Genomic DNA, 21,228 nt, shown 5'->3' with positions numbered 1-21,228 from the left:
TGCGCCAAGGACCAAAGCTGTGTTGAGGAGGGCCACGCTGCCCTGGGCTTCATGCTTGCTCTGGTAGAGGTCTCCCTGCTGAACTTCCAAGTTGTGCTTGGTGCTCCCTGGGATGGCAAGTCTCCCAGGGTCCAGGTGCCCTGGGGCTGTTCCTGGAAGGCTAAAAAGCTCTGTCTCTTCAGCTTGTTTCTGCTCCTCCAACCCCATGGAACAGAGCCTTTCCACTATTTTACAGATTACCTTGGGCTGGAGAATTGCCTCACTGGATTTTTCTGTGGGTTCTGTCTCTTGAAATTTTAGCTATAATTTTAAGGTTTATGAAATATTTTGGAGAGAGCTCCTAAGAAAGGCGGTTCTCCTGCCACCATCTTGGCTCTGGCCCCAATAAATCATTATTCCCAAGGGAGAAGAGAGGATCTGTCAAGAGCCTTTTCCCAGCATCTAATCACTCCATAAATATAATCTCATATGATCTTCAATCATTCTCTTCGAGAGGTATTATTATCATTATTACCACTATTTAACAGCTGAGGAAACTGAGTCAGAGGTCAAGTAAGTTGACTTGAGTCATGTAACAGTAATTTTCTGAGTCTGAATTTGAACTCAAGCTCAGTGCTCTAATGACAAAACCATCCATTTGTCTCTAAACAAAACGGTTTCCTTTAGCTTCTCCAAGAAAGATCAGTATTGTCCAGTAGTCAGCAAACTTTTTGGTCTCAAGATCCATTTATACTCTTAAATGTTATTGAAGATTCTCCTCCCACACTCACAAAGAGCTTTTGTTTTATGAGTTATATATATATTAGCATTTATTATAATAGAAATAAAAACACTAAATATTATCTTAAAAAGTTTTGATCCAGCAGGAGAATCAGCATCTAAAAGATAAATATGATATCAATGGAAGGTAAGCAACAAATGTGCATTACTCTAAGAAAAGAGAATGTTCCTCTTTCATCTGCCTTCTTATTGAGTCCTGCATCTCTAAGTTTCACTTGTACTTTACTTTTTTGATGGAATTAATGCTGCTGCCTTCTAAGAAATGGATGAACTATCCTTCTGGTAAACCTATAGTTCTCGTTTTTCCTTTAGCAGCTTCTGTATCTCTGTATTTCTCCATCATTTTCAACAAATCAGTCATGATGTTTGCAAGGGGTCTGACCTAGCTGAGCAAATGCAGTACTGTACATCAAATCTCTGAAAGCTGCCTGCTCTTTTTCTGCTTCATTGTAGCTGTTTTTTGTGTTGGCTCAGTTTTCCCTACAAGCTAGCAAACAAACTGTTCTGCTTAGAGAGACACTGTAATTCTTCTAGTAGTCATTTTGCCTTGGGGCCGCTGTTTTGGTTGAATGTGAATATTGAACTGAGAGAGCACTCTGTAACACACATTGTCTTTGTCACTCTCACATCCTGCCTGTTTCTTCTTCTTATAATCATATAGTCTAACATATGCCAATGTTTGCTATGAGAGGGTATCTAGGTTTTATTGCATTTAGGTAAATGGAAGACAGTGTTTGTGAAGAGAAAGTCATGAGATGCACAAGTCTTCAGTAGAAGGTGACTAGGGCAGCTAGGTGGTGCAGTGGATAGAGCACCAGCCCTGGAGTCAGAGAACCTGAGTTCAAATCCGACCTCAGATGTTTAATAATTAGCTGAGTGGCCTCGGGCAAGTCACTTAACCCCCATTGCCTTGCAAAAAAAAAAAACCCTAAAAATAAATTAAAATAAAAAGAAGGTGATCATAGCTGCTGCTCTTTCCAACTCCATTCTTCCCAACAGACTCTCTGCCATGTCTGGTTATCTGACATTAAAGTCACCCATAATTATAAGCTTGTCCTCCTTTGGTACATTGATGATAAAGATCTCCAGGTCTTCATATAATTTTTCTTTAACTTCATCAGTGTTCAACATGGTGGAAGCATAGGCACTGATGATGGTGGCATGGCATTTTCCTGGAAGTGACCATCTCATTGTCATGAGCCTGTCATTCACTCCTTTTTTATAGGCATTCAAAATGGTCGACTAGATTAGGTTTGTTTTTTTTTTGCAAGGCAATAGGGTTAATTGGCTAGTCCAGAGCCACACAACTAGGTAATTATTAAGTGTCTGAGGCCAGATTTGAACTCAGGTACCCTTGACTCTAGGGCCGGTGCCCTATCCACTGCGCCACCTAACCACCCCCTAGATTAGTTTTGATTGCAAAGCCTACCCCAGCCTCCTGGGGTCCCCCTTCACTGTGGCCACTCTAGAAAAATTTGTATCTAGCTCAGACTTCAATCAGTAGGCATTCATTTGCCAGCCTTGTTTCACTCAGGGCTGCTATTTGGATAAACATACCTGCTGAGTTCTCTTGCAACAAGAGCTGTTCATCTTTCAAGCCTATTGGATCTTTCTATGAGTGTACAAATGTTCCATGCACCAATGATGAGTGGAATCTTCTTTGAAGAAATTTTTGTAGGTTTATTTGCATGTCTCGACTACCCTGTGGGATCCCTGCCTGCTGTGGTAATCAGACCAGGGTTGGGTAAGCAGACAATTTATAAGGCACTTATTCTAGCCCCTTCCTCACATCAGGTGGTGAGCAATGCGATCCTTAAAAGGGCTGCTCAATCACCCAGGGGACTGCCAAATCTCACTGCTGCTTTCAGTGAAGAAGCGACCCTGTGACCTGGGCCACCTGTGTGCAGGGTTGCGATTACAGCTCCCAGTATATTCACACCCGCTGCTTCATCACTTGCTGCTCACACAGGACTTTGAGGAATGGTTATGAGTAATGTCTTTTGTTGTGTGGGTAAATTGGATCTAAATGAGGTAGAGCTGCATGGTGTCATCTGCCTCACTCTCTCCTCCAAAGTCATCATGACCCAGCATAGAAACACAGACAACTGGTGATGGCTCTAGATGCAGTGGATGACCTATGCATCTTAAATAACCAAGCTCTAAGCACCTCACAGTACTTGCTTCATCTGACTTCATGGCTTTAGAAATGAAATATTCTCTTCCACCCATTCCATCAGTGGAAGACTTCACATGCTTGGGATAGATACCCCCCCACTACTCACTGATGAGTTTGAGACTCCCTCGGTTACCCTCAACCTATTTTAGCCAACCTGCCAAAACACCTGGTTTACCAGTATGTGCCTGCTGTGCATTCTACAACTTCTTAAGAGTCACAGGAGAGTGAGGTGGCTCAGGTGGACATCAGAGGTGGAAAGCAGCCCTGAAGAGGGCTCCAGAGCCCTCACACCAAGGTACTAAGTCTTCCTTGAACTCACTCTCTAACCCCATAATGACTTGAAGGCTGTTTAGGGGTCAAAGACATATGGTGCATCTCAACTGCTCAGTGATGCTGGATCTCACAGTGATTAACAATAGGGATGTGATCCTAGAGAGGGGAGCTAAACATTTCCATAGTGTTCTTAACATCCATTATCAATCAATGCAGAAGCCATTGACCATTTACCTCAAGTTCAAGTCAATCAGTTAATAGCTGAAGTTCTAACTGAAGAAGTTATTTTGAATGCCATTTGGCTCCTTCCAAGTGGCAAAGCACCTGGTGCTCATTTTATTCCAGTTGAGATCTATGAGGTAGGGGGATATATTGCTAGAGTTCTTTCTGATAGGCTGATCCTTCACGTGGAAGATGAACACCTCCCTGAGATCGGTGTGGTTTCAGAAAGGGTCGAGGAACAGCTGATGTAGTAATTGCTGCCCAGCAACTCCAGGAAAAATGCCAGGAATAGAACAGAGGTTGGTATAGAACATTTGTAGATCTGACCAAGGCCTTTGATACCATCAGTGGTGAGGACTTATGGAAAATGATGTCAAAATTTGATTGCCCAGAGAAGGTCATCAGTATTGTACGTCAGTTGGTTCCATGATGGTATGCTTACCCAGGCTCTAGATAGTGGACTATGGTCTTGAGATTTTTTTCTAGTCACCAATGGAATGAAACAAGAATGTGTCTTTATTCCCATAATTTTAGCATGATATTCTCAGTCATTTTATCCAAAGCATTCACTGAGACTGAACATGGCCTGAAGGTCAGCTATCACCTCGATGGCAAATTCTTCAACCTGAAAAGGCTACAAGCCAAGATCAAAGTATAGGGGCTGTTGGTGCATGATCTTCCGTTTGCAGTTGGTTGTGTACTCAATGAAGCATCTGAAGCTGAGAAGCAACAAAGTATGGATTGATTCTCTGCTACTTATGCTAATTCTGGACTAACAACCCCAAGAAAACACACGTGCTTTATCAGTCAGCATCACACCATCCTTATGTGGAAACATTGATTAAAGCAAATGGAGAAGTTCTGAGTACTATGGACGAGTGGACAAGTTCACTTACCTAGGCAGCATCCTTTCCAGGGAGGTACACAGTGATAATAATGTTGACACATACATTGCCAGAGCTAGCTCAGTATTTGGGAGACTCCAAAAGAAAGTGTGGGAAATAAAAGATGTAGGACTGAATATCAAACTGAAGGTCTATAGAGCCATTGTGCTGACCTTATTGCTATATGCCTGTGAAACCTGGGCAGTTTACCAGTGTCATGCCAGAAAACTGAATCTCTCCCATTTAAACTGTGTTGGGAAGATTCTAAAGATCATCTGGGGGTGGCTAGTTGGGGCAGTGGATACAGCACCAGTCCTGGAGTCAGGAGTACCTGAGTTCAAATCCAGCCTCAGATACTTAATCATTGCCTAGCTGTGTGATCTTGGGCAAGTCACTTAACCCCATTGCCTTGAACCCCCCCCCCCCCCAATTTTTTTTTTAAAGTAAAGATATCTGGCAGGATAAGACACCAGACACTGAGGTCCTTTCTCAAGCTAAACTACCTAGCATTCCAACATTTCTACAGAGAGTGCAACTACAATAGGCTGGATATGTTGTTAGAATGCCAGACATATGCTTGTCAAAAAAATTATTTTATGAAGAACTCACATAGGGCAAGCACTCACAAGGGGGTCAGAAGAAGTGATACTGGGACCACCCTGAAGGTCTCTTTGAAAAACTTTAGAATTGACTGTACAGCATGGGAGACACTGGCAAAGGACTGCCCAGCCTGGCATGTCCTCATCAATGAGGGTGCTACACTCTATGAGGAAGGCAGAATTGAAGAAACTCAAAGGAAATATGACATATATTAAAGTTTAGAGGACTTACCCCAGGGTGTTCACATGAACTATTTGTGCCCAACCTTTGGTAGAGCATTCCACATGGATCTGATCAGTTACAGTCAGACACACTGTAATTTGTCACAAACATAATGATGTCGTTTTGGTCTTCTTCAATAATAAAGGACAAGAACCAACCAATCATAAAAATTGTTAATGATTCAGTAAAATGTGAGTGGTTTACCTTCTTAAGAATTTTATCACTGTAAAGGGAAAAATTTTTGATCAAAAACGAATTAGCACCATGAGATGCAAAATGAATAAGTTTGATTAAGACTTTGCACAAACAAAACAGATCAAGAAAGATTAGAAGTAGAAAACTAAAGGAAAAATTTTTACATCAAGTGTCTGTGATAAAAGTCTCATTTCCCAAATTTTTAAGAATACGAGTCATTCCCCAATTGATAGTTAAGTGGTCAAAGGATATGAACAGGTAATTTTCAGATAAAGAAATCAAAGTCATCTACAGTCATAAAAATGTTTTAAATTATTACTACATAGAGAAATGGAAATTAAAATGATTATGAGGTACCACACACATAATATAGAAATATGACAGAAAAGAAAAATGATATATACTGGAAGAACCATGGGAAAATTGGAACAATAGTGCATTGTTGGTGGAGTTGTGAACTAATCCATCCATTCTAGAGATGGAACTATGCCCAGTGGGCTATAAAACTGCATTACCTTTGACCCAACAATATCACTACTAGGTCTGTATCCCAAGGAATTTTTTTAAATAGTAAAAGATCTCAAATGTACAAAAATATTTGTATTCTTTTTGAGGTGATATTTGTCCTTCATCCTCGAAGATAAGGGAGGTGATGCTATAACCTGAACATAAACTGGATTTGAAGGAGAACTGTGTTAAGTTACCAGTCTCACTTTTTTCTACAGAGTCATCTGGGTCCTGTGGACAGATATGGATCAGGATGACTGGAGATGTCCCTGGATGCAAGGCAATTAGGATTAAGTGACCTGCCCAAGGTCACACAGCTAGTACATTAAATGTCTAAGGCTAGATTTGAACTCCTGTTCTTCTTACTCCAAGGTCAGTGTCTATCCACTGTGCCATCTAGCTTTTTGTGGAAGCAAAGAAGTAGAAATTGAAGGAATGCCCATCAATTGGGAAATGAGTGAACAAGTTATAGTATATGGTTAAAATGGAATACTACTGCACTACAAGAAATCACAAGCAAAACAATTTCAGTAAAACCTGGAAAAATTTGACATGACTGATGATACAAAGTGAAATGAGCAAAATCAGGAGACCATTGTATCCAATATCAGAAATAATGATCAGTGATCAATTGTGAATGACTTAGCTATTCTCAGTAATAGAAAGATCCAAGACAATAGCTAATGAATGATAGCATAATGAAAAAATGCTATCCCACCCAAGAGAAATAAGTGGAGTCTAATGGAGTCCAAATGCAGTTTAAGTTTAATATTATTCACTTTACTTTTTCGTAGGTTTTGGGGGGCAGTCTAGATTTACTTTTGCAACGTGCCTAATATGGAAATATGCTTTGCATGTTTGTACATGTATAACCTATATCAAATTTCTTGCCATCTTAGGAATGAAGAAGAGAATTTGGAATTCAAAAATTTAAAAAGTTAAAAAAATTTCATATAATTGAAGGGAAAAAAACATAATTTTTTTTAAAAAAGAATTTTATCATTGCTCACCAGAAATAAAATGTTTTTCATTAATGCAGGGGGGTGAGGAACCTTTTTTCTGCCAAGGGTTAACTGGACATTTATAACATCACTAGCCTACTGTATTTGGTCAAACAATTAATTCACCCCCAAAAGCTACTTTTATTGAATTTTGAGTCCAACCTGCAGTTGCCAGACCAAAGAGTCCACAGGCCAGAGGTTCCTAGTCCCCCTGACCCTCTAAAGCCCCTTCTTTAATGAATAATCAAAATGGAAGGAAATACAGGTAGCACCTAATTCTGTTCAACAAACATCTATTAAGTACAGCTCATATATGAACCTAGATATTGGGAAGATACAGACCAAAAGCAAAACAAACAAAAAAAAAATCACACAGTCTCTTTTCTTCTAAGACTTTACTTTGGACTATGAGGATATATATGTTAGTCCCTATAATAGATATAAGGCCTAGACACTTGTGGTTTTCCTAGAAAAGGGAACCTCTACAAATGTAGGCCTAGCACCTTCTCTAATTTGAAATGAGATTAAAAATATCTTGCACAGGGTTTTACTCAATAAGTGTGTATGTGTGTCAGAGGAAGGACTGAACACAAAAGTCAATCCTGGCATGTTCTCTACCTATTCTAGCATGTTACCGACCTAACTACTAATAATCCCTCAAAGCTCAAACTATATATTGTAGGGAAATAGAAGCCCACAAGGATGTGCAAAAATGGCTCCAAATATCTTGAGCCTACTATAGTATCTGTGAAGGATGAGAAGGAAAGCAGGTGAGGTATGGTCATACCACCAACTAGATCAGTACTCTGCCCAATAAGATGACACTGTTCTTAAAATCTTTAAAAAGAAAAAAAAGTGTGACAGTAGGAATTTGAAGAATAGCCCTATTAAAAATTATTCTGATGATCAACTTAGCCCAAAAAGTAGGAGTGGTTCTTTGTGTTACACTATCACAAGAAGGCAAAAACACACTACAACAAAATAGAAATAACCCCACCTACTAGAAAATTCCTCAGTGCAAATGGTGCTGATGGCTTAAAACAGATGGAATGAAAACATGAATTCTTTCATTATGTGTTAATAGTATAACAAAACTGAAAACAGATCTAATTATAGGGGAAGACTTCATACTGGGTTTTTTTGACCATGATATATACCCTCAAGTATAAATCACTCAATGTATTGCTGACAAGAGCAAAGGAAGATTTAGAGATATCTGAAAAGAAGTTGAAAAGTTACTAAAAACTGGAGAAGGTAAAAAAGTTGAAGACCCTGAGATCACTAAAAATCATCACTTAATAAAAATTCTAAAACTTATAGCTAATAATGATGTAATAAAAACATCACTGATGCACCAAGTGGTTTTGAAAAGGAAATGGGGCAATTTTTTGATTGAAATTTAGAAAAGTACATTTAAAGTTTGATGGTATAAAATTATTAGATCAATTATCCCCAAAATTAGTGAACTTTCAAAGTTGCCAACTTAAATAAACATAATGAACAAATTATATTCTCTCACAGAATTTGACTTGAGTATAAAAGCATTTTAGAACCTGAACACAATAGGATATGAATCAACTGCTGCCTCGGTAAGAAATGTAGGGCAGCAAAAGACAATAAAACTGTTCCTATCCAGCAATGCCAGTAATAGCTCTGTCCCAAATAGATCATATTAAAGTCTCATATATTCTAAAATATTTAAAGCAGCTCATTTTGTAGAGGCAAAGAAATGGAAATTGAGGGGATATATCCAGTAATTGGGGAATGGCTCAGTAAGTTATGGTATATTAATGCTACAGGGTACTATTGCTCTGGAAGAAATCATGAGCAGTTGAGAAGCATGGAAAGACTTGTATGAACTGAAGCTGAGTGAAGTGAACAAAACCAAGAGAAAATTGTACATGATATCAACAACAGGGTGAGATGATCAACTATAATGGATGCAGATCCTCCCAGTGTTTCAAAGACAATCCTGAAAAACCTGCTAGCCATTCAAATCCTGAAAAAAAAAACAACTATGGAGTCTGAATGTAGAACATATTATATTCACTGTTTTAAAAACATGTTTTCCTTTCTTTCTCATAATTTTTTTCCCCTTAAATTGCAGTTCTTCTTTCACAATATACCCAATATAGAAATATTTTAAGCATGATTATACATGTACATCTTTTATCAGATTGCTTGCTCCCATGGCTGGGAGGGTGGGGAGGAATAGAAAAATATAGAACTCCATGAACTTGCAAATTGATGAATGCTGAAAACTTCCTTTGCATGTAATAGGAAAAAATAAAATAAAATTTCAATAAAAAAAGAAATATAGGGCAAAAGACAGAATTATTAAGGAATACTACACAGACAGGCATAAAACACCTTCAGGGCAAAAAACACTTTAAAAACATATCTTGAGGAACTGGATTTGGCTAGTATATACAATTGATAATATGAATACCATGCTGTAATTAAAAGCAAAAAGAAAACACAAAAAAGATATGGAAACAAAAGTCTATTAGAAATCTTAACTATGCTTAATCAGAAATTGAAAGCAATGCTTTTTAAACTTTTTTCTTGGTTTTTTTTTTCTTTCACAACATGACAATTATGAAATATTTTGCCTGACTACACATTATAGTATAACTTGTATCGAACTGCTTAACCTCTCAATTAGAGTGGGTGGGGAAAGAGGAAGGAAGAGAATTTGGAACTCAAGTTTTAAATATAAATATTAAGAATTGCTTTTACATATAATTGGGGAAAATAAAATACTAAATATCTATTTTTAAAAAGAAACTAGGGGTGTCTAGGTGGCACAGTGGATAAAGCACCAGCCCTGGAGTCAGGAGTACCTGGGTTCAAATCCGGTCTCAGACACTTAATAATTACCTAGCTGTGTGCCTAGGACAAGCCACTTTAACCCCCTTGCAAAAACCTAAAAAAAACCCCAAAAAAGTAAAAACAAAAAGCAAAAAGCTGGGATGATAAGAGTTAACATTATATACCTAAGACACCAGCAACCCATCCAAAAATAGGCCAATTATGTTACTTTTGTACTTTATGCAGACCATTCACAGCTTGTAGAATTAAATATATACTTAAAAGAAAATGATATGCAGAATTAAGAGCAAAAAGAGTGTGTCTATCTTGTCTTAAACTCATTATTATAGCTTCTTAACAGAACTAAGCATTGACTTTCAAATTAAAGAAGCCAAACCAAAATGGCTCTACAAAGATATTAAATAGCCCCTTCACCTCATAGAATCTTTTTTATTTTTTTAACTTTTAATTTTTTTAGGTTTTTTTCGGGGCAAATGGGGTTAAGTGGCCTGCCCAAGGCCACACAGCTAGGCTGGATTTCAACTCTGGTACTCCTCACTCCAGGGCCGGTGCTCTACCCACTGTACCACCTAGCTGCCCCTCATAGAATCTATAGAAGCAAAATATCATTTGAACTTCTTAAGTGAAAATTTTGGAACCAGTCAATAAAGGCAATGCCTACAAATACTTTCATCTCCTCTTGTCAAGAAATATGGAGCAAAACAGTATCAAATAGTAGTCTGTGAATTAATTCATTATGTACTCACTGGCATTCTGAAACCAAAACTGAATGGGAAAAACAGGTTTAAAGCAATTAACAACAATACAATCTTAGACAATTGTAAAATGGACATTAAGGCACCTAAAAATTATCCTAAAAGCAACCCATTCATTATTAACAAAACCTAGGGCTCACTATGCTAAGGCAACACTAGAAACAAATCACATGCATACACATGTACATGCATACATACACATAATATATTTACATATACATGTAACATGATAAACAGCAACATTTTTGGAATAGACAGACACCATTTCAACAAGAAATAGTAAAGACTGATATAATGGGACATATAACTGTATTTGTCAAATACAGTTGAAAGTGTTTCCCTCTAGATGGAGACAATGAAACAACTAACATGCAATAATAGAACCAAAAGGACCTCTAAAGGCAACATTCCCATAAACTTAGCCAAGAATGTTGACAAAGAAGCAGTCACCAAATGGCTTGATCATGAGGATCTGTTTATGGCAAAGGAAAGAATTTATATGACAATTCAGGATAAGGACTTTGCCACCAGGAATTACATAAATGTTATCCTTAAGAACTCTTGGAATCACTGATCAACATAGGCTGTGGAAGCAAACAAAGAAAACCTCTTAAATCACTGCAGGCTATAAAAATTTTAGTATCTGCCAAATACCTAGCAAGATGTGGACCTACTAGCTAGAATTACACATCAGAGGCTTACTATCAGTCACAAATTGACAAAAGACAAATGCTTGTGCCTAGAAGTACAAATTTCAAAATATCCTGAAAAACCCAATCAAACTAGATAGAAAACTGCACTTATACTGTAATTCAAAACTTCCCAGACATAACAGTTTACAAAGGTTTCAAGAATATTATTTTAAATAAATGCTGACTACCAAGTTTCCATATAACAATATGAAATATAAAGACCTGAAGAGGAAATCAAAATCATGGAATATATGATCCCTATTGTTCTGACTACTAGCAGAGTAGTACTAAGGAGAACTTCAGTGGGCCTCCAAAAGAGAAGCTTACATTATGATACTTTTATTCAACTACAAAAAGCAGTTATTTTATCCACCAGTGCACAAGTTCAGCAAACATTAAATATAAAATAAATGAATAGCAATTTGTTTCTATTATATATATGTTAGAAAAATATAAGAGGAAATAACAATAGTATCATATTTATTTATGAAATGTCTTTAAAAGGAGAGGCAGAGGCAGAGTCAAGATGGCAGAGTAAAGGCAAGAATTCCCAGAAGCTCTCCCCATTCCAAATCACTTTAAATAAGGACTCTAACAAAATTCTAGAGGGGCAGAACCCACAAAAAGACTGAGTGAAACAATATTCTATCCCAAGACAACTTGAAAGATACAAGGGAAAGGTCTGTTACGGTGGAGTTAGAAAGGGCCCATGGCCCTGCAAACCAGCAAACCGGCTTAAGGCATTCAGGAACAGCCTGCAGGGCACTTGGGTTGGTGGCAGCAGTGGTGGTTTCCAGACTTCTCACTGCCAAGAATAACTGGGAAGGGCAGCGTTTTGAAAAAAACTGCCACACCAGAGTGAGCATGGAGGCCAGTCCAACACAGGTCTTGGCATGGCCTCAGCAAAGCCGGCATAGCCCTGAACTGAGAACTAGAAGCGGATCTGGGGAGCCACCCAGCAGGGAACCACTCAGCAGCTGTTTCCAGAGCACTCATACCCACAGATGGTAAGGGGGTGGGGAGAGACTACAGGGGTCTCTCCACTATCCCTGGAGCAGGACTCTGTGGCTTTGCTTATACTCAGATCCTGGTTGTAGTATGGGATCCCCTATTGCCATAGGTGGAACAGGGAGCCTTCCTCATGGTTCCAGGGCAAAGGGGAGTGCTTGTGGTCATCCATAAACCAGAGCACAGGCCAAGAGAGCAATCAGAGACTCTTATAAGACTGGAGGAATAAAGGTCACTGAGACAACTGGAAAATCCCTCAGAAGCTTGGGACAGAGCATCTTGGAAGCAGAGCCCCAACTTAACCAAGCTAAGATCAAGTCATGGGCTGGGGAAATTTACAAACAACAGAAGAAAAAAATCCAACTACTTTGGTCCAGTGGAGGATTAAAGTTCACACTCAGAAAATAGCAAAGTCAAAGCTTCTGTGTTCAAAGCCTCCAAGAAAAATATGCATTGGTCTCAGGCTATGGAAGAGCTCAAAAAAGATTTTTAAAATCAAGGAAAAATTGGGAAAAGAAATGATATCATGAAAACAAAGTCAGAAACTTGGTGAAGGAATTACAAAAAATACTGAAGAATAATATCTTAAAAACTAGTTTGGGTCAAATGGAAAATAGAGTCCTAAAGGTCAATGAGGATAAGAATGCCTTGAAAAGTATAATTGGCCAACAAAACCAAAAGAACGAAAAACTAGAAGAAAATGTGAACTATCTCAATGGAAAAATAACTGACCTGGAAAACAAATCCAGAAAAGATAATTTAAAAATTATTGGACTACCTGAAAATTATGATCAAAAAAAGACCTAGATTCATTTTTCAAGAAATTCTCCAGGAAAATGGCCCTGATATCCTTAGAAGCAAAAGAGCTGTGAACTCATCCAACTTTTCTGGAGAGCAATTTGAAATTAATCCCAAAAGGCAACAAAAAATGTGCATAGCCTTTGATCTAGCAACACTGCTACTGGGTCTATACCCTGAAGAGATCATGAAAAAGGGTATAAAAACATCACTTGTACAAACATATTCATAGCAGCCCTGTATGTCGTGGCAAAGAATTGGAAATTGAGTGAATGTCCATCAATTGGGGAATGCCTGAAGAAAATGTGGCATATATATGTCATGGAACACTTGTTCTATTAGAAACCAGGAGGGATGGGAATTCAGAGAAGCTTGGGAAGATTTGCCTGAACTTCTGCTGAGTGAGATGAGCAGAACCAGAAGAACATTGTCAACCCTAACAGCAACATGGACCTGCTTATTCCATCAGTGCAACAATTAGGGACAATTTTAGGGTCACTGCAATGGAGAATACTATCTGTATCCAAAGAAAGAATTGTGGAGTTTAAACAAAAAGACTATTATCTTTAATTTAAAAAAAAAAGCTATCTTATTATATAATTTTGCTATCTCATATTTTATTTTTTCCTTAAGGACATGATTTGTCTTTCAAAATTCAATTTTTATCATTGTATGGAAACAATGTAAAGACTGTCAGACTGCCTTCTCTGGGGGACAGGAGTTGTTTTTATTTGTTTTTTGAAGAAGGTCATGACATCAGGAAGGTGATGCCATAACAAACATGTGAATTGGATTTGAGTGAAGGAGATGCTGTGTTATATCACCAACCTCACTTTCTTCTCCATAGCTATTTGGGTTCAGTGGCCAGATATGGATCAGGAAGACCGTAGATGATACTGGATGTAGGGCAATCAGGGTTAAGTGACTTGCCCAAGGTTACACAGCTATTAAGTGTCAAGTGTCTGAGGGTGGGATTCAAACTCCTATCCTCCTAATTCCAGGCCTATGCTTTATCCACTGCACCACCTAATTTCCCTTTAAGTAAGTATATACATGAGTACACCTGTCTGTAGTCTTTGAGACTATGTTTTTTTAAGGCAAGAATTGCTGTATTCTCATTGTCTAAATGACAGGGCATAGTAAAAAGTTAATAAATGCTTTTTGTATGACTTGATATATTCAGTTAAACTCTACCTTTGCAACTTCTACTCACTGTTTTTATTTTGACTTCTGGACTGAAATGAGACAAATTTATACCCTCTTTATTATGAGTACCCTTCAAATGTGTGTTTCTTGACTTGCTGGTTCACTTTTAAAGTATCCTTTAATTTAATGAACAGTTCTATAGCTTCATTAAAATTGTCAACTTCTTGCTCTGGTTATCTCTATTAGATCTCCTATTGTTTTGTTTATGAATCTTTTATTCTTTGATTTTTGATTTTATTTCCCCAAGATTATAGATAGGTTAGCTTTCTTCCACTAATCTTTCTTTGAATATTGTGGAAATATCTTGCTATATAGACCAGGTTTCTAATCAAGGGAAATACAGGGTTGTTCTCTCCCTATGCAGCTAATTGACCTAAGTTAAAATGTTAGCAAAATATTGATGGTTTATTTCTTGGACAATTTAATAACCTTGATTTTATTTATATTTTGTTATAAATTGACTGAAATACCATATGTTTGCATCTCTGCTTGTTATAAACAGTGGGTTTCCATATTTCAATCATTACCTGTGAAATGAGAAAGACCTCTTAGGATTTGTAAAATTCAATCATAGAATTGTTTATATTGACCACTAATTATTTTCACATACTTTTAAAAATGAAACTTTCTGTCTTGATTGAATATTATTTTTATTATACTCTAGAATTGCTGAAAATTGTATGGTCAAAGACAGCTATTTTACTCATTGGATTGTTTATGGGTCACATTACTAAGAACTTCAAGGATTGATGCTTCTAAATTGGCTATAGTAAAGGGATTAAACTGTAGCATTATTCTTCTCAAGCGAAGAGATAATTCCACCTAGAGGTTCATACAGGATAATTCCACAGTAGCAGATGGCACATGTTGGTAGTGGTAGAAAAAGTATTTTTCTGGAATGCTGTTATACAAAAAAGTAAGACCTTTATCTGTAAGCTTAAGATGACAATATCAGGTAATTTTTATCCCAAAGATCATATGATGTTCTCTTCAAATCAGCTTTAAAAATTATTTTGTAGGTAATTAATGGTATTAATAATTATCATAGTATCATAGAATATTAGAACTTTTTAAGACTTCTTTGGGATCATAGTTTTTTAAATAAATTCAAAATCATTTTCATTGTATAATATCTGCTATCATTCTTCAACAACTTCCCTCTTATGTGATTTTAATTAGTATGTACTCTTTTGGTTCTACTTTTTTCATTTTTTATATTTTATATATTTATATTTTTCATATTTTATAAATGTCTCCAGGCATTTTTATATTCCTGATACTTGTATATCTTATGTTAATAGAAAAATTATTAACCGTTTTGCTATTGTTAGACATGTAGCTTATTTCTACTCTTTCTTACCCTGACATATTACTGTGCAAATCTTTTAACTATATTTTGTTTGGTTTGATTTGATAATTTTGTTGTGATATTTCTTTCAAAGTATTTGTTATTGTTTGATAAGTCTTTTTTTTCTAACACTGTGAAAGAACTAGTAGATTAAAAAAAAATGTTCTTTTTAAAACCCTTATTGCATTCTACCAAATTACCATACTCACCCAAATTCTATTGATAAGATAAAATGGTCATTGAAATTAATTGCTTTTATTTAATTTTTATATGGAACAGAATGTATTGCCTCATAATTATTTTAATTTGCATCTGATTATTCATTGCCTTTTTTGAGTGATTATTATTTATTTTCTCTTTTCATATTCTTTTAAGCAGTTTTTTGGGTTGAGAATTCATTTTGTAAAATGACACAATTTTTTATTTTGGATGTTAGATTTTATGTCATTTATTATGAATATTCTTTTATAACAATTTTATTAATTTTTTTATATCACAATCAATTCCTGATATTAGGCTGCTGAGGTGTGCTGCCTCCTTCCTACCTCCCTATTTACATGTTTTCTTTGAAACAAAGAAGAAAATTATATAAACCTTTTTTTTTTAAGATTTTTCAAGGCAATGGGGTTAAGTGGCTTGCCCAAGGCCACACAGCTAGGTAATTATCAAGTGTCTGAGGTCAGATTTGAACCCAGGTACTCCTGACTCCAAGGCTGGTGCTCTGTTCACTGCACCACCTAGCCACCCCTATATAAACTTTCCTACAAAGTATCTGTGTCTATTGGTCTATATTATAATATTATTAATCTCTCTCTTTACCATGAGACAGTATAAATATTTCATTCTGTGCTCTCTGGAGCTAGGATTGTTAGGAAATCTGAGTTCTATTTCTTCTGGAATTTTTTGTTTACACTGTTATAATCATTGTGTATGTGTATACAAGTTCTCTTTTGTTTTGTATGCTTTGCCATTTTATATAAATGACTCCTTGTAATACTTCATACAAGTCTTTTTGAATTTGTATTTATTTTTTTACAGAACAATTATATTCTGTTTTTAAATCATAGATTAGTTATTATTCCCAATCATTGCACATTTATTTCATTTTCAATCTTTCGCTACCACAAATAGTATTACTTTAAATATTTTTTGACATATACCATTGATAACTCTTATGATATGTTTAATAGTGTTATTGTGGGTACAAAAGTTATTATCTTTCTTTGAATAATTCCATATTTTTTCAGCAAGTTGAAAATCACAGCTATGTCATCACCAACTATCCTCTTACAGTTTCTCATTTGTTTCTGAATTTTAACATGTTTGTGAATTTGGGTATGCATATTTTTACAAATCTTACTCTTAATTTGTATATATTTTTATATAGGCAGGGACATCAATATTTTTCTAATCTTTCCAATTATGTATTTTAAGAAATCATTTTTCTTTCATATTTCATATATTTAATTTTTAATAGGAGAATTCAAACCCAGAGAAGAATTTTTAAGAAGTGGAAAAAAGGAAGTATAGTCCTAGTCCATAGTCAACAGAAATATGTTAAGATAAAAATCATCCATAATATATCACTAATAGTTAAATTAGTCATGCAGTTTGGCTGAAATATAATAGAGGAATATGAATTGACTGAAAGTGATGGGAAACCAGACTTTGGAAGTCTTTTTTTCCCCTTTTTTTGCAAGACAATGGGATTAAGTGACTTGCCGAATTTGCACAGATAGTTAATTATTAAGTATCTGTGAACAGATTTGAACTCAGGTCCTCCAGACTCCAGGACTGGTGCTCTATCCACTGGGCCACCTAGCTGCCCTAGAAGTCTTTAACTGTTAGTTTAAGTAGTTTAGTGGCTCTATTTTATCTAAGGCTAAATATAAAGTTTCTTGAATTACAGGATTCATGTGGTTATACCTCTCATAGGAACATGATTTGGGCAGCTGGGTGGAGAGAAGGGAGACAATAAAAAGAGAAATACCAACAGTGAAGGAAACAGGCATGAATGAGATTTTGTGTAGACAGAATTGATGAGATTGGCAACTTTTTCTATATGGGGAATGGAGAAGGAAGAATCTCGTTTTGAGTAAAAGGGTATGAAGATGAATGAAACATTCTGCCCCTCTATAAAGAGAAATTTAGAAATTAAGACACAGTATGGGGAGGGGGGGAAAATAAGGTCTGTTCTCAGAGTTGTCAAATTTAAGCTGCCAATGGGAAATACAGTTGGAGATGTATTTGACTATGCAGAACTTGAGTTGAGAGATTTGGTTGAAGATAGATAAATAGATAGATAGATAGATAGATAGATAGATAGATAGATAGATAGATTTGGAGGTTACCTGCATAGAGATATTTTGAACCCAGCATAGTAGATGACATTTTTAAGGTAGAAAAAAGGAAGGCCCTAGGGCAGCTAGGTGGCACAGTGGATAGAGCAATGGCCCTGGAGTCAGGAGGACCTGAGATTAAATCTGTACTCAGACACTTAATAATTACCTAACTTTGTGACCTTGGGCAAATTACTTAACCCCATTGCCTTGCAAAAAGAGAGAGGGGAGAGAGAGAGAGAGAGAGAGAGAGAGAGAGAGAGAGAGAGAGAGAGAGAGAGAGAAGAGAACCTGGCCCAAAATTTTGAAAACATCTTTTCAGACCATTTTATGCTATCTTAACCCCTCTCCTACTCTTCATTCTTACATCTTCAACTGCCTGGTTGCTGGCAGCATGTCTAAAACAACATGTTATTTTTCCCCTCAAACTCTCTCATTTCCAACCACCAATTCTCTCAGTCCTCCAGAATCTTAACTTCTATGCCATCTATGACTTCTTGCTTTAACCACTGTACCTACCACTCCTTCCTCTCAATCTAGTTGATTGTCAGGTTTTTACAGTATTACACATAAGCCTTTCTCTTTTCTCACTCTTTTGTCACCTCATGTTTGGGCTACTTCAGTAGCTTTTTGATTAATCTGCTTGTCTCAGTTTCAGCCACCTATGTGATCTTTCTAAAGTACAGATCTGACCATGTCTTCTTCCTTCTATATGTTCCTTCTGTAGTCCACTGATAATAACCTCCTTGTTGTTCCTCAAACAGATTGCTCCATGTTTAGACTCCATCATGTTTTTTCTTTTGCCATCTGTCATACCTCTCTTATCTATAAAATAAGAGATATCATACCAGATGATTTAGCACAGAGCCTTTACATGGTTATTTAATAAAGGTTAACTACTTCTATGATCCTAACAGCATTTCTATCATCACCCATATTGCTGTCCTTCCTTCCACTCTCAATCCTTTCTTCCTGGTTAATTCAGAAATTCTCATTTCTCACTTCTGGCTTCCCTGGCTTCTTTCAAATCTCAGCTAAAGTTTCACATGCTATGAAAATTTCCTGGTTCTATGAGTACCCTCTCTTTCATTTATCTGATTTTATCAGTATTGATTATATCATAGTTGTTTGCTTGTGTCTAAAGCACCATATCTTTCCTCTCAAACCTCCATTTTTTATTGAAATGTGAACTCCTTGAAGCAGGGAATATTTTAGCCTTTCTTCATATTCCCAGGACTTAGTATAGTGCTTGACACATAGGAACCACTAAATTGATAGTTTACTTTCATGCCCAGTTGAGGGTAAGAAAAAAATGATAATTGTATCAGAGAGGATCCTTAGCATAATATGTGAGAGCAGGCAGCAGAGGCAGAGTATCACAGAGGCTTATGGAGGAGTAGGAAGTCGGTGGCAATACTGATACTTACTGTGGAGTCAGGTAAGATGATAAAAGGACATTAGATAGTTAAAGAATTCCTTATTTATCATTGAAATAATAAATTCAGTACAGTTGATCCAGGAGCCTTGATTGCAAGGGGCTTAAAAGTTAGTTGCAGTGAAGAATGCAATGTAGGGAACCTCTTCTAAATAATTTGATTGTTGATGGGGTGAAAAGGGACCAGCTTGAAGAACTTGTAGGATCAAATACAAAGGATTTATTTTTATTTTTTTTATTGGTTTTTGTTAGTTTTTAATGGCTGGGACTGCTTTCTGCCTTGAGGAAAGAAATAAGGAGAAACTGAAAATGGAAGAAAGGGAATTTTTAAAGGAACTAGGGCTCAGAGAAGATAGGGTTAAAGATTCAAGCAGAGAAGTGTTGGCTTTGGCAAGGAGAAGGGCCATCTTTTGTATAAAAATCTGAGCAGTGAAAAAGAAAATGAAACAACAGAGCACTAAACTTGAGCAACTCATTTTAAGCTCCTCAAGGGGAAAGACTGTTTATTTTTTTCCTTTGTATCCCTAAACATCTTTTGATCTTGAAATATACTAGTTGGTCTTTGAAGGCAGAAATAATTAATTTTTGTACCTGGAATTGTAAGAACTATATTTCCTCTGCAGTATTGGGACATGTCTCATACTTTGTATTCCTCATCTCTGTACTTAAAACTGAAATCTGTCTATGTGTTGTGCTTCATCACTTGCCAAAACATTTCTACCTCATTCTGTTTCTGTTGTCTCTTTCAATCAAACCCAAGCATGTATTAATTAAGCCCATACTATGTCCTAGTCTCTTTGTTAGGCACTGGAGGATACAAGAACAAAAAATATCTGCACAGAATATAAAGAAAATGAAATAAAATATAATTTTGTGGAGAAGGGAAATTGATGATGGAAAAAGTCTCATGTAGATAGTAGTGCTTGAGCTGATTTTTGAAGTACATTAGGCATGTGAAGAGGCAGAAGAGAGACATTCCATTTTGGGGAATAAGTTAAGCCATTGAATGACCTGGAAATTGGAGCTGGAAGGTCCTATGTGAAGAACAGCCAGAAGATCATTGTGGTATACATGAAAGGACTGAATGGGGAATGGGGGGGGCAGGTAGAGCAGGGAATAGTGGTGAGAGATAGCCGCAGGGTACTTAGCCAAAGTGGGAGAAAATACTAGATGATGATTTCTATTCATTTGCATATAGTTCCATAACTTTTTTCAAGACATAGATGTTCCACTGAGACCCTATGAAGATAAGGAAAATTATAGAGAAAATGTCAGTATTTATTGGGTTATGTATCCTCTTAAGGAGATCTAAAGTGAGGAGTTATCAAAAGATTATGATTTACTTTATCTTCTAGGGATTTCAAATAGAAGATGATGATGACCATAATGAGGATGATAATAATTATATTTATGAATTACATTAGGTTTTGCATTAGTGATTTACAAATATCAATCTCCTTTTATCCTTACAGCCATCCTGGGAGGGTAGCTATAATTATTATTATTCCCTTTTTACAGATTGGGGGGGGGACTAAGGCATATAACAGCATATAACAAATTTGCCCAGAGCTACATAGAATCAGAAGCAGAATTTGCACTTGGGTCTTCCTGATAGTTCAAGTAATTTTTTCCTACTGTGCTACCTAGTTGCTTATATACTGGAGACTGAGTGACTATGACCATGCTGATAGAAAAAAAAATTTTTAAATAAATAAGGGTCAGCTGGGTGGCACAGTGGATAGAACACCAGTTCTGGAGTCAGGAGGATCTATGTTCAAATCCAATTTCAGACATTTAATAATCACCTAGTTATGTGACCTTGGGAAAGTCACTTAACTCCATTGCCTTGCAAGACCCCCAAATAAATAAGTAAATGGCTAAATATTTTTATTGACCAATTTTTTTGGTAATATCTTTTGACTATGAAGCTTAGAAATGTATACTATGCAAGGAAG

The 21,228-nt window shown here is 36.5% G+C and overlaps 1 protein-coding gene across 6 annotated transcripts in view; it reads left to right on the top strand.

Moving 5' to 3' along the window:
* The window catches only part of ERBIN (erbb2 interacting protein), a 202,214-nt gene that overhangs the window by 67,837 nt on the left and 113,149 nt on the right, over positions 1-21,228 (top strand). Inside the window, exon 3 of one of the 6 annotated variants that reach the window (XM_074206732.1) lies at positions 6,078-6,231. The exons of the other annotated variants lie outside the window; for them this stretch is intronic. The gene's annotated coding sequence lies outside the window, so the exon portion shown is untranslated. The remainder of the gene's footprint in view (positions 1-6,077; positions 6,232-21,228) is intronic. 6 annotated transcript variants of the gene reach the window in all.

Source organism: Macrotis lagotis, chromosome X (assembly GCF_037893015.1).
Source record: "Macrotis lagotis isolate mMagLag1 chromosome X, bilby.v1.9.chrom.fasta, whole genome shotgun sequence".
Classification (NCBI taxonomy): domain Eukaryota; kingdom Metazoa; phylum Chordata; class Mammalia; order Peramelemorphia; family Peramelidae; genus Macrotis; species Macrotis lagotis.
This window is presented reverse-complemented; position numbering and strand designations above follow the sequence as displayed.